This window comes from Triticum dicoccoides, chromosome 2A (genome assembly GCF_002162155.2).
Source record: "Triticum dicoccoides isolate Atlit2015 ecotype Zavitan chromosome 2A, WEW_v2.0, whole genome shotgun sequence".
Taxonomy (NCBI): domain Eukaryota; kingdom Viridiplantae; phylum Streptophyta; class Magnoliopsida; order Poales; family Poaceae; genus Triticum; species Triticum dicoccoides.
The window spans coordinates 164,525,936-164,549,386 of NC_041382.1; positions in this window are offsets into that span (position 1 = coordinate 164,525,936).

Here is a 23,451-nt window from a genome sequence, read left to right on the forward strand (position 1 = left end):
GAGACTGAAAGGTCGAGCGTGAATCATATAGTAGATATGATCAACATAGTGATGTTCACCATTGAAAACTTCTCCATCTCGCGTGATGATCGGACATGGTTTAGTTGATTTGGATCACGTGATCATTTAGATGACTAGAGGGATGTCTATCTAAGTGGGGAGTTCTTAAGTAATATGATTAATTGAACTTTAATTTATCATGAACTTAGTCCTGATAGTATTTGCATAGCTATGTTGTAGATCAATAGCTCATGATGTAGCTCCCCGTTTATTTTTGATATGTTCCCAGAGAAAAACTATGTTGAAAGATGATAGTAGCAATGATGCGGACTAGGTCCGTGATATGAGGATTATCCTCATTATTGCAAAGAAGAATTATGTCCTTGATGCATCGCTAGGTGACAGACCTATTGCAAGAGCAGATGCAAACGTTATGAACGTTTGACAAGCTCGGTATGATGACTACTTGATAGTTTAGTGCACCATGCTTTAAGGCTTAGAACCGAGACTTCAAAAATGTTTTGAATGCCACGAAGCATATAAGATGTTGCAAGAGTTGAAATTGGTATCTCATACTCATGCCCGTGTCAAGAGGTATGAGACCTCTGACAGTACTTTGCCTACAAGATGGAGGAGAATAGCTCAACGAATGAGCATGTGCTCAGAATGTCCGAGTACTACAATCACTTGAATCAAGTGGGAGTTAATCTTCATGATAAGATAGTGATTGACAGAGTTCTCTAGTCACAATCACAAGTTACTAGAACTTTGTGATGAACTATAATATGCAAGGGATAACGGAAACGATTCCCAAAGATCTTCGCGATGCTGAAATCGGCGAAGGTAGAAATGAAGAAAAAGCATCAAGTGTTGATGTTTGACAAGACCACTAGTTTCAAGTAAAAGGGCAAGGTAAAGAAAGGGAACTTCAAGAAGAATGGCAAGCAAGTTGCCACTCCCATGAAGAAGCCCAAAGCTAGACCCGAACCTGAAACTGAGTGCTTCTACTGCAAAGGAAATGGTCACTGGAAGTGGAACTGCCCTAGATACTTGGCAGATAAGAAGGATGGCAAAGTGAACAAAGGCATATTTTATATACATGTTATTGATGTGTATTTTACTAGTGTTTATAGCAAACCCCTCGATATTTGATACTAGTTCAGTTGCTAAGAGTAGTAACTCGAAACATGAGTTGCAAAATAAACAAAGACTAGTTGAGGACGAGCTGACGATGTGTGTTGGAAATGATTCCAAGGTTGATAAGATCACCATCACACACTCCCTTTACCTTCGGATTAGTGTTAAACCTAAAATAAATGTTATTTGGTGTTCGCGTTGAGCATAATATGATTGGATCATGTTTATTGCAATACGATTATTCATTTAAGTTAAAGAATAATTGTTATTCTGTTTACATGAATAAAACCTTTTGTGGTCATACACCCAAGGTGAATGGTTTATTGAATCTCGATCGTAGCGATACACATATTCATAATATTGAAGCCAAAAGATGCAAAATTAATAATGATAGTGCAACCTATTTGTGGCACTACCGTTTAGGTCATATTGGTGTAAAGCGCATAAAGAAACTCCATGCTAATGGAATTTTGGAATCACTTGATTATGAATCACTTGATGCTTGCGAACCATGCCTCATGGGCAAGATGACTAAGACTCTGTTCTTCGGAACAATGGAGCGAGCAACTGACTTATTGGAAATAATACATACTGATGTATGCGATCCGATAAGTGTTGAGGCTTGCAGCGGGTATCGTTATTTTTTTACCTTCACAGATGATTTGAGCAGATATGGGTATATCTACTTAATGACACATAAGTTTGAAACATTTGAAAAGTTCAAAGAATTTCAGAGTGAAGTGGAAAATCATCATAACAAGAAAATCAAGTTTCTACGATCTAATCACGGAGGCGGATATTTGAGTTACGAGTTTGGTCTTCATTTGAAACAATGTGGAATAGTTCCACAACTCACGCCACCTGGAACACCACAGCATAATGGTGTGTCCAAACGTTGTAATTGTACTTTATTGGATATGGTGTGATCTATGATGTCTCTTACCAATTTACCACTATCGTTTTGGGGTTATGCATTAGAGACAGCTGCATTCACATTAAATAGGGCGCCATCTAAATCCGTTGAGATGACACCGTATGAACTATGGTTTGGCAAGAAACCAAAGTTGTCATTTCTTAAAGTTTGGGATTGCGATGCTTATGTGAAAAAACTTCAACCTGATAAGCTTGAACCCAAATCGAAGAAATGTGTCTTCATAGGATACCCAAAGGAGACTGTTGGGTACACCTTCTATCACAGATCCGAAGGCAAGATATTTGTTACTAAGAGTGGATCCTTTCTAGAGAAGGAGTTTCTCTTGAAAGAAGTGAGTGGGAGGAAAGTAGAACTTGATGAGGTAATTGTACCTTCTCCCGAATTGGAAAGTAGTTCATCACAGAAATCAGTTCCAGTGATTCTTACACCAATTAGTGAGGAAGCTAATGATGATGATCATGAAACTTCAGATCAAGTTACTACCGAACCTCGTAGGCCAACCAGAGTACGGTCCGCACCAGAGTGGTACGGTAATCCTGTTCTGGAAGTCATGTTACTAGACTATGACGAACCTACAAACTATGAGGAAGCGATGATGAGCCCAGATTTCGCAAAATGGCTTGAGGCCATGAAATCTGAGATGGGATCCATGTATGAGAACAAACTATGGACTTTGGTTGACTTGCCCGATGATTGGTGAGTCAATGAGAATAAATGGATCTTCAAGAGGAAGACGAACGATGATAGTAGTGTTACTATCTACAAAGCTCGAATTGTCGCAAAACGTTTTCGACAAGATCAAGGTGTTGACTATGATGAGATTTTCTCAGTCGTGTCGATGCTTAAAAGTCTATCCAAATCATGTTAGCAGTTGCCTCATTTTATGAAATCTGGAAAATGGATGTTAAAACTGCATTCCTTAATGGATTTCTTAAAGAAGAGTTGTATATGATGCAACCAGAAGGTTTTGTCAATCCTAAAGGTGCTAACAAAGTGAGCAAGCTCCAGGGATCCATCTATGGACTGGTGCAAGCATCTCAGAGTTGGAATATATGCTTTGATAAAGTGATCAAAGCATATGGTTTTATACAGACTTGAGGTGAAGCATGTATTTACAAGAAAGTGAGTGGGAGCACTACAACATTTCTGATAAGTATATGTGAATGACATATTGTTGATCGGAAATAATGTAGAATTTTCTGGAAAGCATAAAGGAGTGTTTGAAAGGAGTTTTTCAAAGAAAGACCTTGGTGAAGCTACTTGCATATTGAGCATCAAGATCTATAGAGATAGATCAGGAGCTTGAGATATTTTCAATGAGTACATACCTTGAAAAGATTTTGAAGTAGTTCAAAATGGAATAGTCAAAGAAGGAGTTCTTGCATGTGTTGCAAGGTGCGAAGTTGAGTAAAGACTCAAAACCCGACCATGGCAGAAAATAGAAAGAGAATGAAAAATCATTCCGTATGCCTCAGTCATAGGTTCTATAAAGTATGCTATGCTGCGTACCAGACCTATTGTGTACATCATCATAAGTTTGGCAAGAGGGTACAATAGTGATCCAGGAGTGGATCACTGGACAACGGTTAAAAATGTCCTTAGTGGAATAAGGAAATGTTTCTTGGTTATGGAGGTGACAAAGAGTTCGTCGTAAAGAGTTACATCGATGCAAGCTTTGACACCGATCTGGATGACTCTAAGTCTCGATCTAGATACATATTGAAGGTGGGAGCAATTAGCTAGAGTAGCTCCATGCAAAGCATTGTAGACATAGAAAATTTGCAAAATACATACATCTCTGAATGTGGCGGACCCGTTGACTAAATTTCTCTCACAAGGAAAACATGATCACTCTTTGGGTGTTAATCACATAGCGATGTGAACTAGATTATTGACTCTAGTAAACCCTTTGGGTGTTAGTTGAAGGAAATATGCCCTAGAGGCAATAATAAAGTTATTATTTATTTCCTTATTTCATGATAAATGTTTATTATTCATGCTAGAATTGTAACCGGAAACATGATACATGTGTGAATACATAGACAAACATAGTGTCACTAGTATGCCTCTACTTGACTAGCTCGTTAATCAAAGATGGTTAAGTTTCCTAACCATAGACATGAGTTGTCATTTGATTAACGGGATCACATCATTAGGAGAATGATGTGATTGACTTGACCCATTCCATTAGCTTAGCACTTGATCGTTTAGTATGTTGCTATTGCTTTCTTCATGACTTATACATGTTCCTATGACTATGAGATTATGCAACTCCCGTTTACCGGAGGAACACTTTGTGTGCTACCAAATGTCACAACGTATCTGGGTGATTATAAAGGTACTCTACAGGTGTCTCCGAAGGTACTTGTTGAGTTGGCCTATTTCGAGATTAGGATTTGTCACTCCAATTGTCGGAGAGGTATCTCTGGGCCCTCTCGGTAATGCACATCACTATAATCCTTGCAAACAAAGTAACTAATGAGTTAGTTGCTGGATGATGCATTACGAGACAAGTAAAGAGACTTGCCGATAACGAGATTGAACTAGGTATTGAGATACCGACGATCGAATCTCGGGCAAGTAACATACCGATGAAAAAGGGAACAATGTATATTGTTATGCGGTTCGACCGATAAAGATCTTCGTAGAATATGTAGGAGCCAACATGGGCATCCAGGTTCCGCTATTGGTTATTGACCAGAGAAGTGTCTCGGTGATGTCTACATAGTTCTCGAACCCATAGGGTCCGCACGCTTAACGTTCATTGACGATATAGTATTTATGAGTTATGTATGTTGGTAACCGAATGTTGTTCGGAGTTTCGGATAAGATCACGGACATGACGAGGAACTCTGAAATGGTCCGGACATAAAGTTTGATATATGGGATAATAGTGTTTGGTCTCCGGAAGGGTTCCGGAATTCACTGGAAGGGGTTCCAGATGTTTCCCGAAATGTTTGGGTACGAGAACACTTTATTTGGGCCAAAGGGGAAAGCCCACAAGGTTTTGGGAAAGCACAAAAGGAGGTTTTGCGGAGTCCAGGGGCCAGACTCCAGGGTCCTTGGCGTCTGGGTCTAGATGCCGGGAACCCTGGCGTCTGGCCCTGGAGTCCGAGAAGGACTCTTGCCTTTCGGGTGAAACCGACTTTGTGGAGGCTTTTAATCCAAGTTTCGACCCCAAGGCTCAACATATAAATAAAGGGCTAGGGCTAGCACCCAAGACACATCAAGAAACACCCAGCCGTGTGCCGGCAACCCCGTCCCCTCTAGTTTATCCTCCGTCATAGTTTCCGTAGTGCTTAGGCGAAGCCCTACGGGGATTTTTCTTCATCAACACCGTCACCACACCGTCGTGCTGCCAGAACTTGTCTACTACTTCGCCCGTCTTGCTGGATCAAGAAGGCGAGGACGTCATCGAGCTGAATGTGTGCTGAACGCGGGGGTGCCGTACGTTCGGTACTTGATCGGGAAGGATCGTGAAGACTTACGACTACATCAACCATGTTGATAAACGCTTCCGCTTTCGGTCTACAAGGGTACGTAGACATACTCTCCCCTCTCGTTGCTATGCATCACCATGATCTTGCGTGTGCGTAGGATTTTTTTTTGAAATTATTACGTTCCCCAACAGTGGCATCCGAGCCAGGTTTTATGCATTGATGTTATATGCACGAGTAGAACACAAGTGAGTTGTGGGCGATACAAGTCATACTGCTTACCAGCATGTCATACTTTGGTTCGACGGTATTGTGGGATGAAGCGGCCCGGACCGACATTACGCGTACTCTTATGCGAGACTGGTTCTACCGACGTGCTTCGCACACAGGTGGCTGGTGGGTGTCAGTTTCTCCAACTTTAGTTTAACCGAGTGTGGCTATGCCCGGTCCTTGTGAAGGTTAAAACATCACTAACTTGACGAACTATCGTTGTGGTTTTGATGCGTAGGTAAGAATGGTTCTTGCTCAACCCATAGCAGCCTTGTAAAACTTGCAACAACAAAGTAGAGGACATCTAACTTGTTTTTGCAGGGCATGTTGTGATGTGATATGGTCAAGACATGATGAGATATAAATTTTTGTATGAGATGATCATGTTTTGTTAAAGTTATCAGCAACTGCAGAAGCCTTATGGTTGTCTCTTTGTTGCATAAGATGCAAGTGCCATGTAATTGCTTTAGTTTATGGCTATGCGATAGCAATAGTTGCAAAAGCAATAGTTGGCGAGACGACCATGTGACGACACATTGATAGAGATCAAGATGATGGAGATCATGGTGTCATGTCGGTGACGATAGAGACCATGACGGTACTTTGGAGATGGAGATCAAAGGCGCAAGATGATCATGGCCATATCATGTCACATATTTTGATTGCATGTGATGTTTATCCTTTATGCATCTTATTTTTCTTAGTTCAGCGGTAGCATTATAAGATGACCTCTCACTAAATTTTAAGGTATAAGTGTTCTCCCTGAGTATGCACCGTTGCGATAGTTCGTCGTGCCGAGACACCATGTGATGATCGGGTGTGATAAGCTCTACGTTCACATACAACAGGTGCAAGCCAGTTTTGCACACGCGGCATATTCGGGTTAAACTTGACGAGCCTAGCATATGCAGATATGGCCTCGGAACACTGGAGACGGAAAGGTCGAGCGTGAATCATATAGTAGATATGATCAACATAGTGATGTTCACCATTGAGAACTACTCCATCTCATGTGATGATCGGACATGGTTTAGTTGATTTGGATCACGTGATCATTTAGATGACTAGAGGGATGTCTATCTAAGTGGGAGTTCTTAAGTAATATGATTAATTGAACTTTAATTTATCATGAACTTAGTCCTGATAGTATTTGCATATCTATGTTGTAGATTAATAGCTCGCACGTAGCTTCCTCGTTTATTTTTGATATGTTCCTAGAGAAAAATAAATTGAAAGATGTTAGTAGCAATGATGCGGACTGGATCCATGATCTAAGGATTATCCTCATTGTTGCACAAAAGAATTATGTCCTTGTTGCACCGCTAGGTGACGGACCTATTGCAGGAGCATATGCAGACGTTATGAACGTTTGGCAAAGCTCGGTATGATGACTACTTGGAAGTTTAGTGCACCATGCTTTACGGCTTATAACCGGGACTTCAAAAATGTTTTGAACGCCACAGAGCATATAAGATGTTCCAAGAGTTGAAATTAGTATTTCATACTCATGCCCGTGTCGAGAGGTAGGAGACCTCCGACAGTACTTTGCCTACAAAGATGGAGGAGAATAGCTCAACCAGTGAGAATGTGCCCAGATTGTATGGGTACTTTGCTTGAATCAAGTGGGAGTTAATCTTCCAGATAAGATAGTGATTGACAGAATTCTCTAGTCACTATCACCAAGTTACTAGAACTTCGTGATGAACTATAATATGCAAGGGATAACAGAAAGGATTCCCAAGCTCTTCATGCTACGAAAATCGATGAAGGTAGAAATCAAGAAAAGCATCAAGTGTTGATGGTTGACAAGACCACTAGTTTCAAGAAAAGGGCAAAGGGAAGAAGGGGAACTTCAAGAAGAACGGCAAGTGATACGTCTCCAACGTATCTATAATTTTTGATTGCTCCATGCTATATTATCTACTGTTTTGGGCAATATTGGGCTTTATTATCCACTTTTATATTATTTTTGGGACTAACCTATTAACCGGAGGCCCAGCCCGCATTTGTTGTTTTATGCCTATTTCAGTGTTTCGAAGAAAAGTAATATCAGACGGAGTCGAAACGTAACGAAATCAACTCGAGAAGTTATTTTTGGAAGGAAACAGACCTGATGGACTTGGACCCCACGTTAGAAGATACGGGAGCTGCCCACGAGGGTGGGGGGCGCGCCCACCCCCTAGGGCGCGCCCCCTGTCTCATGGGGCCCTCGTGGCTCCCCTGACGTACCTCCTGCACCCATATATACCTACGTGACCTAAAACTTCCAAAAAAAAGATAGATCGGGAGTTCCGCCGCCAGAAGCCTCCGCAGCCACCGAAAACCAATCTAGACCCGTTCCGGCACCCTGCCGGAGGGGGAATCCTTCTCCGGTGGCCATCTTCATCATCCCGGTGCTCTCCATGACGAGGCGGGAGTAGTTCTCCCTCGGGGCTGAGGGTATGTACCAGTAGCTATGTGTTTGATCTCTCTCTCTCTCTCTCTCTCTCTCTCTCTCTCTCTCTCTCGTGTTCTTGATTTGGCACGATCTTGATGTATCGCGAGCTTTGCTATTATAGTTGGATCTTATGTTTCTCCTCCCCCTCTTCTCTCTTGTAATGAATTTAGTTTCCCCTTTGAAGTAATCTTATCGGATTGAGTCTTTAAAGACTTGAGAACACTTGATGTATGTCTTGCCGTGGATATCTGTGGTGACAATGGGATACCAGTGCCACTTGATGTATGTTTTGGTGACCAACTTGCGGGTTCCGCCCATGAACCTATGCATAGGGGTTGGCACACGTTTTCGTCGTGATTCTCCGGTAGAACTTTGGGGCACTCTTTGAGGTCCTTTGTGTTGGTTGAATAGATGAATCTTAGATTGTGTGACGCATATCGTATAATCATACCCACGGATACTTGAGGTGACATTGGAGTATCTAGGTGACATTAGGTTTTTGGTTGATTCGTGTCTTAAGGTGTTATTCTAGTACGAACTCTAGGGCTGTTTGTGACACTTATAGGAATAGCCCAACGGATTGATTGGAAAGAATAACTTTGAGGTGGTTTCGTACCCTACCATAAACTCTTCGTTTTTTGTCTGCTATTAGTGACTTTGGAGTGACTCTTTATTGCATGTTGAGGGATAGTTATGTGATCCAATTATGTTAGTATTGTTGAGGGAACTTACACTAGCGAAAGTATGAACCCTAGGCCTTGTTTACCATCATTGCAATACCGTTTACGCTCACTTTTATCACTTGCTACCTTGCTGTTTTTATTATTTCAGATTATAAAAACTATTATCTACTATCCATATTGCACTTGTATCACCATCTCTTCGCCGAACTAGTGCACCTATACAATTTACAATTGTATTGGGTGTGTTGGGGACACAAGAGACTCTTTGTTATTTGGTTGCAGGGTTGCTTGAGAGAGACCATCTTCATCCTACGCCTCCTGCGGATTGATAAACCTTAGGTCATCCACTTGAGGGAAATTTGCTACTGTCCTACAAACCTCTGCACTTGGAGGCCCAACAACGTCTACAAGAAGAAGGTTATGTAGTAGACATCAAGCTCTTTTCTGGCGCCGTTGACGGGGAGGTTAGCGCTTGAAGGTATATCTTTAGATCTTGCAATCGAGTCTTTTAGTTTCTTTTTTTATCACTAGTTTAGTCTATAAAAGAAAACTATAAAAAATGGAATTGAGTTTGTCTCATACACTTCATCTTTTAAATATCTTTCATGAGTATGATGGAAAGGATAATTGTGCTCAAGTGCTAGAAGAAGAAATCTATAAAATGTTTGGCACTAAATATTTAAATGATGAGCATGATTGCAATGTTGTTAGTATGAATTCTTTGAATATCCATAATACTAATGATGATTGCACTAGTTATGATGAAAATGCCTCCTATAAACATGTCAATTTTTGTGGAGTAGACTGGGTTTGCAAGTACACACCAAATAGGGAAGATAGATATTGCAAGAGGCATAAGTACTTAGAAACCAAATTGTTGCAAGAAGAGCTAGATGAATGTGCTGAAAGATTCAATATTTTTCATGCTCCTTGTGAACTTTGCAATGAACATGGTCATTTAAAGCTCCAATGCTATTTGTTTCATGATCAAGTTGTGTCCAAATATTGTGATAATTTGATTACCCTTGAGCATCATAAAGAGATTAGCCTTCTTTTGGGTTATGAAGAAATGAAACGTATAACTAAGGATATTCCAAAATTTGCTCTTGATAAAGTTCTTGATTTTGATCTAGAAAATATTTATATGTATTGTGCGGTGAATTGCATTGAAAATCCTTATATTGCCAATTACATAAAGAAAAGAAAACAAATAGAGGATGAAGAGAATACTAATGAAAGGGAAGAGACTTCCCAATATCCTCCTATTATTTCTTATGATGAATCAGGTAATAAGAAGGAGCCTCCTATTCAACCAATCTCATTAATAAGGAGCTCCAAAAAGAGAATTGAACCCACGCATGATGTGGTGAAGAAGAAGAAAAGAAAAAGGAAGAGAGGTAAAAAGATATCTCTCCCAAATAATGCTGCTCCTATTACTATTGTGCCTCATGAAAATATAATTGTGGAAGATAATGATACTTCTTATGATCTTGAAAATCTTTTTGGCACTTGCTTGGAAGAATATAATAATTGCTATACTATTGGTGCTATCCATGCTATTAATGATGAGAGTGATTATGCTTATGATACGAAAAGGCCCAAGCTTGGGGAAGCTATGTTTGATGAGGATGACATATTTGAGAATATATTTGCTGCAATTAATGTTTGTCCCAAGCTTGGGGATGCTACGCTTAATGAAGATTATATTTTTAGTCTCCCAAGTTTTGATATGCAAATTCATAATGATAATAACATGCCTCCTACTTATGATAATTATTGTGATGATACATATGCTATAAAAAGTAGTGAGGATTATATTTATAAAACTTGTCATGATTATGGTTACCTCTTTTCTGAACATTACTCTTTTAATGTGGAAACAATTTACAATATTCAAGTCTCTTATGATACTCCCACTATCCCGAATGAGAAGAATCTTGCTTGTGTGGAGAGTAATAAAATTTCTATGCTTATAGGTCATGAAAAGAATGCTTTAGATGATGGTTATATTGTTGAATTCATTCATGATTCTACTGAAACTTATTATGAGGGAGGAATATATGCTTGTAGGAATTGCAATAATATCAAGTTTCCTCTCTATGTGCTTAAAATTTTGAAGTTATGCTTGTTTTGCTTTCCTATGCAAGTTGATTATTGTTCCCACAAGTTGTTTACTCAAAAAATCCCTATGCATAGGAAGTGGGTTAGACTTAAATATTCTAGTAATATTCTTCATGATGCTCTCTTTATGTTACAATTCTTATCCTTCATATGAGCATCATTGAAATCATCATGCCTAGCTAGGGGCATTAAACGATAGCGCTTGTTGGGAGGCAACCCAATTTTATTTTTATTCCTTGCTTTTTGTTCCTGTTTAGTAATAAATAATTCATCTAGAATCTGTTTATATGTGGTTTTATGCCTTTAATTAGTGTTTGTGCCAAGTAGAACCTTTGGGAAGACTTGGGGAAAGTCTTGTCGATCATGCTGTCAAAAACAGAAACTTTAGCGCTCACGAGAATTGCTGCCATTTTTATTTGGAGAGTTCTATTTAGTTAATTATTTTTGAAGATGATTAATAGATAAATTCCTCAGGTCCAGAAATTTATTTGAGAATTTTATGAGTTCCAGAAGTATACGTTTGATCCAGATTACTACAGACTGTTCTATTTTTGACAGATTCTGTTTTTCATGTGTTGTTTACTTATTTTGATGAATCTATGGCTAGTAAAATAGTTTATAAACCATAGAGAAGTTGGAATACAGTAGGTTTAACACCAATATAAATAAATAATGATTTCATTACAGTACCTTGAAGTGGTGATTTATTTTCTTATACTAACGGAGCTTACGAGTTTTCTGTTAAGTTTTGTGTTGTGAAGTTTTCAAGTTTTGGGTAAAGATTCGATGGACTATGGAATAACGAGTGGCAAGAGCCTAAGCTTGGGGATGCCCATGGCACCCCAAGGTAATATTCAAGGACAACCAAGATCCTAAGCTTGGGGATGCCCCGGAAGGCATCCCCTCTTTCGTCTTCGTTCATCGGTAACTCTACTTGGAGCTATATTTTTATTTACCACATGATATGTGTTTTGCTTGGAGAGTCAATTTATTTTGTTAAGATTTGCTTGATGTTATTTATAAAAATGTTTTTCATCTTTTATTTCAATAAAAGTGGCATTGATAGCCTTTACTATGCCTATGTTACAAGTATACATGTTGCTGTTTGAAAACAGAAAATTTACCGCTGTTGCAATAATTCCCTAGAAAAGTCAGAATGTGATAAAATGTTGAAACCTTTTGAATATTAAGCTATGATAAATTTAATACAGTGGGAATTTTATTTCATAATTTTTGGAGCTAGGTAAGTATGGATGTTGCAGCATTCTTTACAGACTATCCTGTTTAGGCAGATTGCTGTTATGTTTGCATTGTTTGCATATGTTTGCTTCTTTAATGATTCTATTTGAGGATAGGACTATTAAATATGCAGAGGCATTTAGTATTCAATGTTGAATAATAATTTTAGTTATTTTCTACAGTATAGTATAATAAGGTTTTTGCATTGGTTTATACTAACCTATCTCACGAGTTCTTGTTGAGTTTGGTGTGGATGAAGCTTTTGAGATTTAGGGAGACCGTGATATGAGAGGAATTAAGGAGACACAAAAGATCAAGCTTGGGGATTCCCAAGGCACCCCAAGATAATATTTCAAGAAGTCTCAAGCGTCTAAGCTTGGGGATGCCCCGGTTGGCATCCCACCTTTCTTCTTCAACAACTATCGGTTGATCCTAAGTTTTTGCTTCTTCACATGATGTTTGCTATTCTTAGAATGTCATTTTCTTTTGCTTTGCTTGCTGTTCGAATAGAGTACCAAGATCTGAAATTATTAAATGTCAGAGAGTCTTCGCATAGTTGCATAATTATTCGACTACTCATTGATCTTCACTTATATCTTTCGGAGTAGTTTGTCATTTGCTCTAGTGCTTCACTTATATCTTTTAGAGCATGGTCGTAGTTTTATTTTGAAGAAATAGATGAACTCTCATGCTTCACTTATATTATTTTGAGAGTCTTAATAGCATGGTAATTTTCTTAAAATCCTAATATGCTAGGTATTCAAGAATAATAAAATTCTCTTATGAGTGTGTTGAATACTAAGAGAAGTTTGATACTTGATGATTGTTTTGAGATATGAGGATGGTAATATTAGAGTCATGCTAGTTGAGTAGTTGTGAATTTGAGAAATACTTGTGTTGAAGTTTGTGATTCCCGTAGCATGCACGTATGGTGAACCGTTATGTGATGAAGTCGGAGCATGATTTATTTATTGATTGCCTTCCTTATGAGTGGAGGTCGGGGACGAGCGATGGTCTTTTCCTACCAATCTATCCCCCTAGGAGCATGCGCATGGTACTTTGTTTCGATAACTAATAGATTTTTGCAATAAGTATGTGAGTTCTTTATGACTAATGTTGAGTCCATGGATTATACGCACTCTCACCCTTCCACCATTGCTAGCCTCTCTAGTACTGCGCAATTTTCGCCGGTACCATAAACCCACCATGTACCTTCCTCAAAACAGCCACCATACCTACCTATTATGGCATTTCCATAGCCATTCCGAGATATATTGCCATGCAACTTTCCACCGTTCCGTTTATTATGACACGCTTCATCATTGTCATATTGCTTTGCATGATCATGTAGTTGACATTGTATTTGTGGCAAAGCCACCGTTCATAATTCTTTCATACATGTCACTCATGCATCATTGCATATCCCGGTACACCGCCGGAGGCATCCATATAGAGTCATACTTTGTTCTAGTATCGAGTTATATCATTGAGTTGTAAATAAATAGAAGTGTGGTGATCATCATTAAATAGAGCATTGTCCCCCCAAAAAAAGAAAGGCCAAATAATAAAAAGAAAGGCCAAAAAAGGAGAAAGGCCATAAAAAGGGAAAGACAAAATAAAAAAATTAAAAAAAAATAAAAAGGGGCAATGCTACTATCCTTTCCCACACTTGTGCTTCAAAGTAGCACCATGATCTTCATGATAGAGAGTCTCCTATGTTGTCACTTTCATATACTAGTGGGAATATTTCATTATATAACTTGGCTTGTATATTCCAATGATGGGCTTCCTCAAAATGCCCTAGGTCTTCATGAGCAAGCGAGTTGGATGCACACCCACTAGTTTATTTTGTTGAGCTTTCATATACTTATAGCTCTAGTGCATCCGTTGCATGGAAATCCCTACTCACTCACATTGATATCTATTGATGGGCATCTCCATAGCCCATTGATATGCCTAGTTGATGTGAGACTATCTTCTCCCTTTTTGTCTTCTCCACAACCACCACTCTATTCCACCTATAGTGCTATATCCATGGCTCACGCTCATGTATTGCGTGAAGATTGAAAAAGTTTGAGAACATCATAAGTATAAAACAATTGCTTGGCTTGTCATCGGGGTTGTGCATGATGTAAATATTTTGTGTGATGAAGATAGAGCATAGCCAGACTATATGATTTTGTAGGGATAGCTTTCTTTGGCCATGTTATTTTGAGAAGACATGATTACTTTGTTAGTATGCTTGAAGTATTATTATTTTTATGTCAATATTAAACTTTTTTCTTGAATTTGATGGATCTGAATATTCTTGCCACAATAGAGAAGATTACATTGATAAATATGTTAGGTAGCATTCCATATGACAAAAAATGCGACCTACTGTGACAAACACGTATCATCACGGAAGTGTATTTTTTTGTAGTGTATCTTCTCCTTTTTGTCTTCTCCACAACCACCATTCTATTCCACCTATAGTGCTATGTCCATGGCTCATGCTCATGTATTGCGTGAAGATTGAAAAAGTTTGAGAACATCAAAAGTATGAAACAATTGCTTGGCTTGTCATCGGGCTTGTGCATGATTTAAATATTTTGTGTGGTGAAGATGGAGCATAGCCAGACTATATGATTTTGTAGGGATAGCTCTCTTTGGCCATGTTATTTTGAGAAGACATGATTGCTTTATTAGTATGCTTGAAGTATTATTATTTTTATGTCAATATGAACTTTTGTCTTGAATCTTTCAGATCTGAATATTCATATCACAAGTAAGAAGAATTACATTGAAATTATGCCAACTAGCATTCCACATCAAAAATTATCTTTTATCATTTACCTACTCGAGGACGAGCAGGAATTAAGCTTGGGGATGCCTGATACGTCTCCAACGTATCTATAATTTTTGATTGCTCCATGCTATATTATCTACTGTTTTGGGCAATATTGGGCTTTACTATCCACTTTTATATTATTTTTGGGACTAACCTATTAACTGGAGGCCCAGCCCAGATTTGCTGTTTTATGCCTATTTCAGTGTTTTGAAGAAAAGGAATATCAGACGGAATCGAAACGGAACGAAATCAACTAGAGAAGTTACTTTTGGAAGGAAACACACCTGATGGACTTGGACCCCATGTCAGAAGATACGGGAGCTGCCCACGAGGGTGGGGGCGCGCCCACCCCTCTAGGGCGTGCCCCCCTGTCTCATGGGGCCCTCGTGGCTCCCCTGGCGTACCTCCTACACCCATATATACTTACGTGACCTAAAACTTCCAAAAAAAGATAGATCGGGAGTTCCGCCGCCAGAAGCCTCCATAGCCACCGAAAACCAATCTAGACCCGTTCCGGCACCCTGCCGGAGGGGGAATCCTTCTCCGGTGGCCATCTTCATCATCCCGGTGCTCTCCATGAAGAGGCGGGAGTAGTTCTCCCTCGGGGCTGAGGGTATGTACCAGTAGCTATGCGTTTGATCTCTCTCTCTCTCTCTCGTGTTCTTGATTTGGCACGATCTTGATGTATCGCGAGCTTTGCTATTATAGTTGGATCTTATGTTTCTCCTCCCCCTCTTCTCTCTTGTAATGAATTGAGTTTCCCCTTTGAAGTAATCTTATCGGATTGAGTCTTTAAAGACTTGAGAACACTTGATGTATGTCTTGCCGTGGATATCTGTGGTGACAATGGGATACCACGTGCCACTTGATGTATGTTTTGGTGACCAACTTGCGGGTTCCGCCCATGAACCTATGCATAGGGGTTGTCACACGTTTTCGTCGTGATTCTCCGATAGAACTTTGGGGCACTCTTTGAGGTCCTTTGTGTTGGTTGAATAGATGAATCTGAGATTGTGTGACGCATATCGTATAATCATACCCACGGATACTTGAGGTGACATTGGAGTATCTAGGTGACATTAGGGTTTTGGTTGATTTGTGTCTTACGGTGTTATTCTAGTACGGACTCTAGGGTTGTTTGTGACACTTATAGGAATAGCCCAACGGATTGATTGGAAAGAATAACTTTGAGGTGGTTTCATACCCTACCATAATCTCTTCGTTTGTTCTCCGCTATTAGTGACTTTGGAGTGACTCTTTGTTGCATGTTGAGGGATAGTTATGTGATCCAATTATGTTAGTATTGTTGAGGGAACTTACACTAGCGAAAGTATGAACCCTAGGCCTTGTTTACCATCATTGCAATACCGTTTACGCTCACTTTTATCACTTGCTACCTTGCTGTTTTTATTATTTCAGATTATAAAAACTATTATCTACTATCCATATTGCACTTGTATCACCATCTCTTCGCCGAACTAGTGCACCTATACAATTTACCATTGTATTGGGTGTGTTGGGGACACAAGAGACTCTTTATTATTTGGTTGCAAGGTTGCTTGAGAGAGACCATCTTCATCCTACGCCTCCTACGGATTGATAAACCTTAGGTCATCCACTTGAGGGAAATTTGCTACTATCCTACAAACCTCTACACTTGGAGGCCCAACAACGTCTACAATAAGAAGGTTGTGTAGTAGACATCAGTAAGCAAGTTGTTGCTCAAGTGAAGAAGCCCAAGTCTAGACCTAAACCTAAGACCAGGTGCTTCTACTGCAAAGGGACTGGTCACTGGAAGCAGAACTGCCCCAAGTATTTGGCGGATAAGAAGGATGGCAAAGTGAACAAAGGTATATTTGATATACATGTTATTGATGTGTACTTTACTAGTGATTATAGCAACCCCTCAGTATTTGATACTAGTTCAGTTGCTGAGATTAGTAACTCGAAACGGGAGTTGCATAATGAACGGAGACTTGTTAAGGGTGAAGTGACAATGTGTGTTGGAAGTGGTTCCAAGATAGATATGATCATCATCGCACACTCCCTATACTTTCGGGATTAGTGTTGAACCTAAATAAATGTTATTTGGTGTTTGCGTTAAGCATGAATATGATTTGATCATGTTTATTGCAATACGGTTATTCATTTAAAGTCAGAGAATAGTTGTTGTTCTGTCTGCATGAATAAAACCTTCAATAGTCATACACCCAAGGTGAATGGTTTATTGAATCTCGATCGTAGTGATACACATATTCGTAATATTGAAGCCAAAAGATGCAAAGTTAATAATGATAGTGCAACTTATTTGTGGCACTACCGTTTAGGTCATATTGGTGTAAAGCGCATGAAGAAAATCCATGCTGATGGGTTTTTGGAATCACTTGATGCTTGCGAACCATGCCTCATGGGCAAGATGACTAAGACTCCGTTCTCCTGAACAATGGAGCAAGCAATAGACTTGTTGGAAATAATACACACTGATGTATGCAGTCCGATGAGTGTTGAGGCTCGCGGTGGGTATTGTTATTTTCTGACCTTCACAGATGATTTGAGCAGATATGGCTATATCTACTTGAATAAACATAAGTCTGAAATATTTGAAAAAGTTCAAAGAATTTCAGAGTGAAGTGGAAAATCATCGTAACAAGAAAGTAAAGTTTCTACGATCTGATCGCAGAGGCGAATATTTGAGTTACGAGTTTGGTCTTCAGTTAAAACAATATGGAATAGTTTCACAAACTCATGCCACCTGGAACAGCACATCATAATGGTGTGTCCGAACGTCATAACCGTACTTTATTTGATATAATGCAATCTATGATGTCTCTTACCGATTTACCACTATCGTTTTGGGGTTATGCATTAGAGACAGCTGCATTCACATTAAAAATGGCACCATCTAAATCCGTTGAGACAACACCGTATGAAATATGGTTTAGCAAGAAACCTAAGCTGCCGTTTCTTAAAGTTTGGGGTTGCGATGCTTATGTGAAAAAGTTTCATCTTGATAAGCTCAAACCCAAGTCGGAGAAGTGCGTCTTCATAGGATAGCCAAAAGTAACTGTTGGGTACACCTTCTATCACAGATCCAAAGGCAAGATATTTGTTGCTAAGAATGGATCCTTTCTAGAGAAGGAGTTTCTCTCGAAAGAAGTGAGTGGGAGGAAAGTAGAACTTGATGAGGTAACTGTACCTGCTCCCTTATTGGAAAGTAGTTCATCACAGAAATCTATTTCTGTGACTCCTACACCAATTAGTGAGGAAGCTAATGATGATGATCATGTAACTTCAGATCAAGTTACTACCGAACCTCGTAGGCCAACCAGAGTGAGATCCGCACCAGAGTGGTACGGTAATCATGTTCTGGAGGTCATGTTAATTGACCATGACGAACCTACAAACTATGAGGAAACGATGATGAGCCCAGATTCCGCGAAATGGCTTGAGGCCATGAAATCTGAGATGGGATCCATGTATGAGAACAAAGTGTGGACTTTGGTTGACTTGCCCGATGATCGGCAAGCCATAGAAAATAAATGGATCTTCAAGAGGAAGACGGACGCTGATAGTAATGTTACTATCTACAAAGCTAGACTTGTCGAAAAAGGTTTTGACAAAGTTCAAGGTGTTGACTACGATGAGATTTTCTCACTCGTAGCGATGCTTAAGTCTGTCCGAATCATGTTAGCAAATTGCCACATTTTATGGAATCTGGCAAATGGACGTCAAAACTACATTCCTTAAAGAAGGGTTGTATATGATGCAACCAGAAGGTTTTGTCGATCCTAAAGGTGCTAACAAAATGTGCAAGCTCCAGCAATCCATCTATGGACTGGTGCAAGCATCTCAGAGTTGGAATATACGCTTTGATGAGTTGATCAAAGCATATAGTTTTATACAGACTTGTGGTGAAGCCTGTATTTACAAGAAAGTGAGTGGGAGCACTACAACATTTCTGATAAATATATGTGAATGACATATTGTTGATCATAAATAATGTAGAATTTTCTGGAAAGCATAAATGAGTATTTGAAAGGCGTTTTCAAATAAAGACCTCGATGAAGCTACTTACATATTGAGCATCAAGATCTATAGAGATAGATCAAGACGCTTGATAAGTTTCTTCAATGAGTACATACCTTGACAAGATTTTGAAGTAGTTCAAAATGGAACACTCAAAGAAAGAGTTCTTACCTGTGTTAGAAGGTGTGAAATTGAGTAAGACTCAAAGCCCGACCACAGCAGAAGATAGAAAGAGAATGAAAGTCATTCCCTATGCCTCAGCCATAGTTTATATAAAGTATTCCATGTTCTGTACCAGATCTATTGTATACCCTACACTGAGTTTAGCAAGGGAGTACAATAGTGATCTAGGAGTAGATCACTGGACAACGGTCAAAATTATCCTTAGCGGAATAAGGATATGTTTCTCAATTATGGAGGTGACAAAAGGTTCGTCGTAAAGGGTTACGTTGATGCTAATTTTGACACTGATCCATATGACTCTAAGTCTCAATCTGGATACATTTTGAAAGTCAGAGCAATTAGCTTGAGTAGCTCCATGCAGAGCATTGTTGACATAGAAATTTGCAAAATACATACGGATCTGGATATGGCACACCCATAGACTAAACTTCTCTCACAAGCAAAACATGATCACACCTTAGTACTCTTTGGGTGTTAATCACATAGTGATGTGAACTAGATTATTGACTCTAGTAAACCCTTTGGGTGTTGGTCACATGAGGATGTGAACTATGGGTGTTAATCACATGGTGATGTGAACTATTGATGTTAAATCACATGGCGATGTAAACTAGATTATTGACTCTAGTGCAAGTGGGAGACTGAAGGAAATATGCCCTAGAGGCAATAATAAAGTTATTATTTATTTCCTTATTTCATTATAAATGTTTATTATTCATGCTAGAATTGTATTAACCGAAAACATGATACATGTGTGAATACATAGACAAACATAGTGTCACTAGTATGCCTCTACTTGACTAGCTCGTTAATCAAAGATGGTTAAGTTTCCTAACCATAGACATGAGTTGTCATTTGATTAACGGGATCACATCATTAGGAGAATGATATGATTGACTTGACCCATTCCGTTAGCTTAGCACTTGATCGTTTAGTATGTTCCTATTGCGTTCTTCATGACTTATACATGTTCCTGTGACTATGAGATTATGCAACTCCCGTTTACCGAAGGAACACTTTGTGTGCTACCAAATGTCACAATGTAACTTGGTGATTATAAAGGTGCTCTACAGGTGTCTCCGAAGGTACTTGTTGAGTTGGCGTATTTCGAGATTAGGATTTGTCACTCCAATTGTCGGAGAGGTATCTCTGGGCCCTCTCGGTAATGCACATCACTATAAGCCTTGCAAGCAAAGTAACTAATCAGTTAGTTGCAGGATGATGCATTACAGAACGAGTAAAGAGACTTGCCGATAACGAGATTGAACTAGGTATTGAGATACCGACGATCGAATCTAGGGCAAGTAACATACCGATGACAAAGGGAACAACGTATATTGTTATGTGGTCCTACCAATAAAGATCTTCGTAGAATATGTAGGAGCCAATATGGGCATCCAGGTTCCGCTATTGGTTATTGACCAGAGAAGTGTCTCGGTCATGTCTACATAGTTCTCAAACCCGTAGGGTTCGCATGCTTAACGTTCGTTGACGATATAGTATTTATGAGTTATGTATGTTGGTAACCAAATGTTGTTCGGAGTTCGGGATAAGATCACAAACATGACCAGGAGCTCCGGAATGGTCCGGAGATAAAGTTTGATATATGGGATAATAGTGTTTGGTCTCCGGAAGGGTTCCAGATTTCACCGAAAGGGGTTCCGGATGTTTCTCAAAATGTTTGGGTACGAGAACACTTTATTTGGGCCAAAGGGGAAAGCCCACAAGGTTTTTGGAAAGCGCAGAAGGAAGTTTTGCAGAGTCCAGGGGCCAGACGCCGGGAACCTTGGCGTCTGGCCCTGGAGTCCGAGAAGGACTCTTGCCTTTCAAGTGAAACCGACTTTGTGGAGGCTTTTACTCCAAGTTTCAACCCCAAGGCTCAACATATAAATAGAGGGGTAGGGCTGGCACCCAAGACACATCAAGAAACACCAAGTTGTGTGCCGTCAACCCCGTCCCCTCTAGTTTATCCTCCGTCATAGTTTCCGTAGTGCTTAGGCGAAGCCCTGCGGAGATTGTTCTTCACCAACACTGTCGTGGAATTGTCACGGCAGATGTCCTAGTGTGAGGACTTAGTCGCGAGGCCATCGCATCTATGTGGTAGCTTGAGAGGGGTTGAGCAAAATCGAGAGACGCAACACAAGACAAGGATTTAGACAGCTTCGGGCCCCGGGAAACATCATCCGGTAATAACCCTACATGCTGTTTGTGGCTAGGTCTCATTATCATCATAAGGGAGTCGCCGTAAACCGGCTCTCCTCTAGTTGTGTCTAGCCTTAGCTATTCTTTTTTCTCCCCTCTTGGGGTGCCCTGCCTCTCCTTATATATGTTGAAGGGGCGGGTTACATGACTAGTCCTATTAGGATTAGGATTACTCTATTACAAGTGGAGTCCTAGTCTTGCTTCCTTTGTAAGGGAATACTCCTTATGCTTTCCTCTTAAACCGGCCCACCATAACATGAACCGGCCTTCTGGGCCTTGGGCTTGTCATCCGCCTGTCCCACCCACCGGGTTATTAGTGAGTCATAATGTTCAGTCAGGTTGCTTGTAAATCATCTGGTCAGTGCGGGTCACGATGAATCGCCAAGTTCGGCCGATTTATACTTCCGGCCGGGTTACGCCGCGGGGTATATCCCCGACATTAGCCCCCAAGTTTAGCTTGGATTTATCCATGGTAAACTTATGCTGCAAAATAAACACAAGAACAAATTTGACAGGTTGTGCTCCAGGTTAAGAATTCTTGTAAACCGGCACCTGATCATCCTTAAGTCCTTGTCATTTCCTCCTTCTAGAAAATCCAGGTCAATAGATCAGCTTCATAATCAATTTGCTTGTAGAATAAATATTGTAAATAAATAATCCATTTGAGTCGGCCTTCAATGCTCTGATTTGACCAAAATGTTGGTCTTTGAAATATTCAACTGATATCCAGCCGGTTTGAAACTGTAGAATTTGCTGAGCTATGACTTCCAAAATCGCCGGTTATAAAACTGATAATTCTGGGTTATGATTGTTTCCAACGCCGGTTCATGATTATTGATGATGCCGGGTTATGATTGTTGCAGACACCGGGTCAATCTGGTTTATTCAAAACTGAGAATTTGAAGATTTTTCTCCCTTATATCCATATTACTTGTAGCCCCCAAGTCTTGAGCAGAACAAAATGATGGCTTAAGACTTGCTTCAATATTAATACTGCCACTTAAGAAGAAATCCATGTTGTTCATCCCAATCACTTAGTAAAAACTGAATGCTCCATATTATGTAGCCCCCAAGTGTCGGGTTGTCATGCTTGCAGCAACCTGAGACTTGTAATTGCCTTGAATCATTGATAGGAGCAATTGGTAGCCCCCAAGGGCCGGGTCATTACGCAATAATGAGTAGGGAATTTATAAATATAATCATGCTTTGTTGAAAATAACATCATATGATGTAACTCTACCATGGGGCTTGAACCCACGTCCACAAGGTTAAGAGCTTTGAGCTTTACCAACTAAGCAGTGGACCCTTGAATATGATGGATTAAGACTTGTGTAACTTGAATTGTTGACAAGAGCAATTGGTAGCCCCCAAGGGCCGGCTTATTATGATGTGATGAGTCGGGTCTTCGATGAGGTGAGAAAAAATGACTTTGCATTAGCCCCCAAGTGTCATGGTGCATACTTGCAGCGACATGAGACTTGCATATTTGATATAATCTCAACTTAAATAATGTAGCCCCCAAGTGTCGGGTCGTAAGCCTGCAGCGACTCAGGACTATTCCTTTAATTGTATAATAAATCATATCCATTGATAAAATAATAGCCATTGCGCTAAAGCGACTTTGAAAACCTTAATCATAATACTGGTTATTGATAACCATAATAAAAATCCAGCCATGTTGGCTATTAAAGATTTGAACAATATACCCAATGATTTATAAGCGCATGATTCCAAAGGCGCAATCCAAATCTATACTGGCGACTTATAGTCCAAAGCCAGGCCAGGTTAACCAACATCGGATAATTTCTCATCATACATTGGCGACTTATGGTCTTAAAGCCAGGCTGGGTTAATAAACACCGGTGATTTATAATTATGCTTTATTCAACCTGTTTCTGCATACAGCAAGTTTAAAGTGTCCTAGCGGTTTACTACCGGACGGGTCATAATGC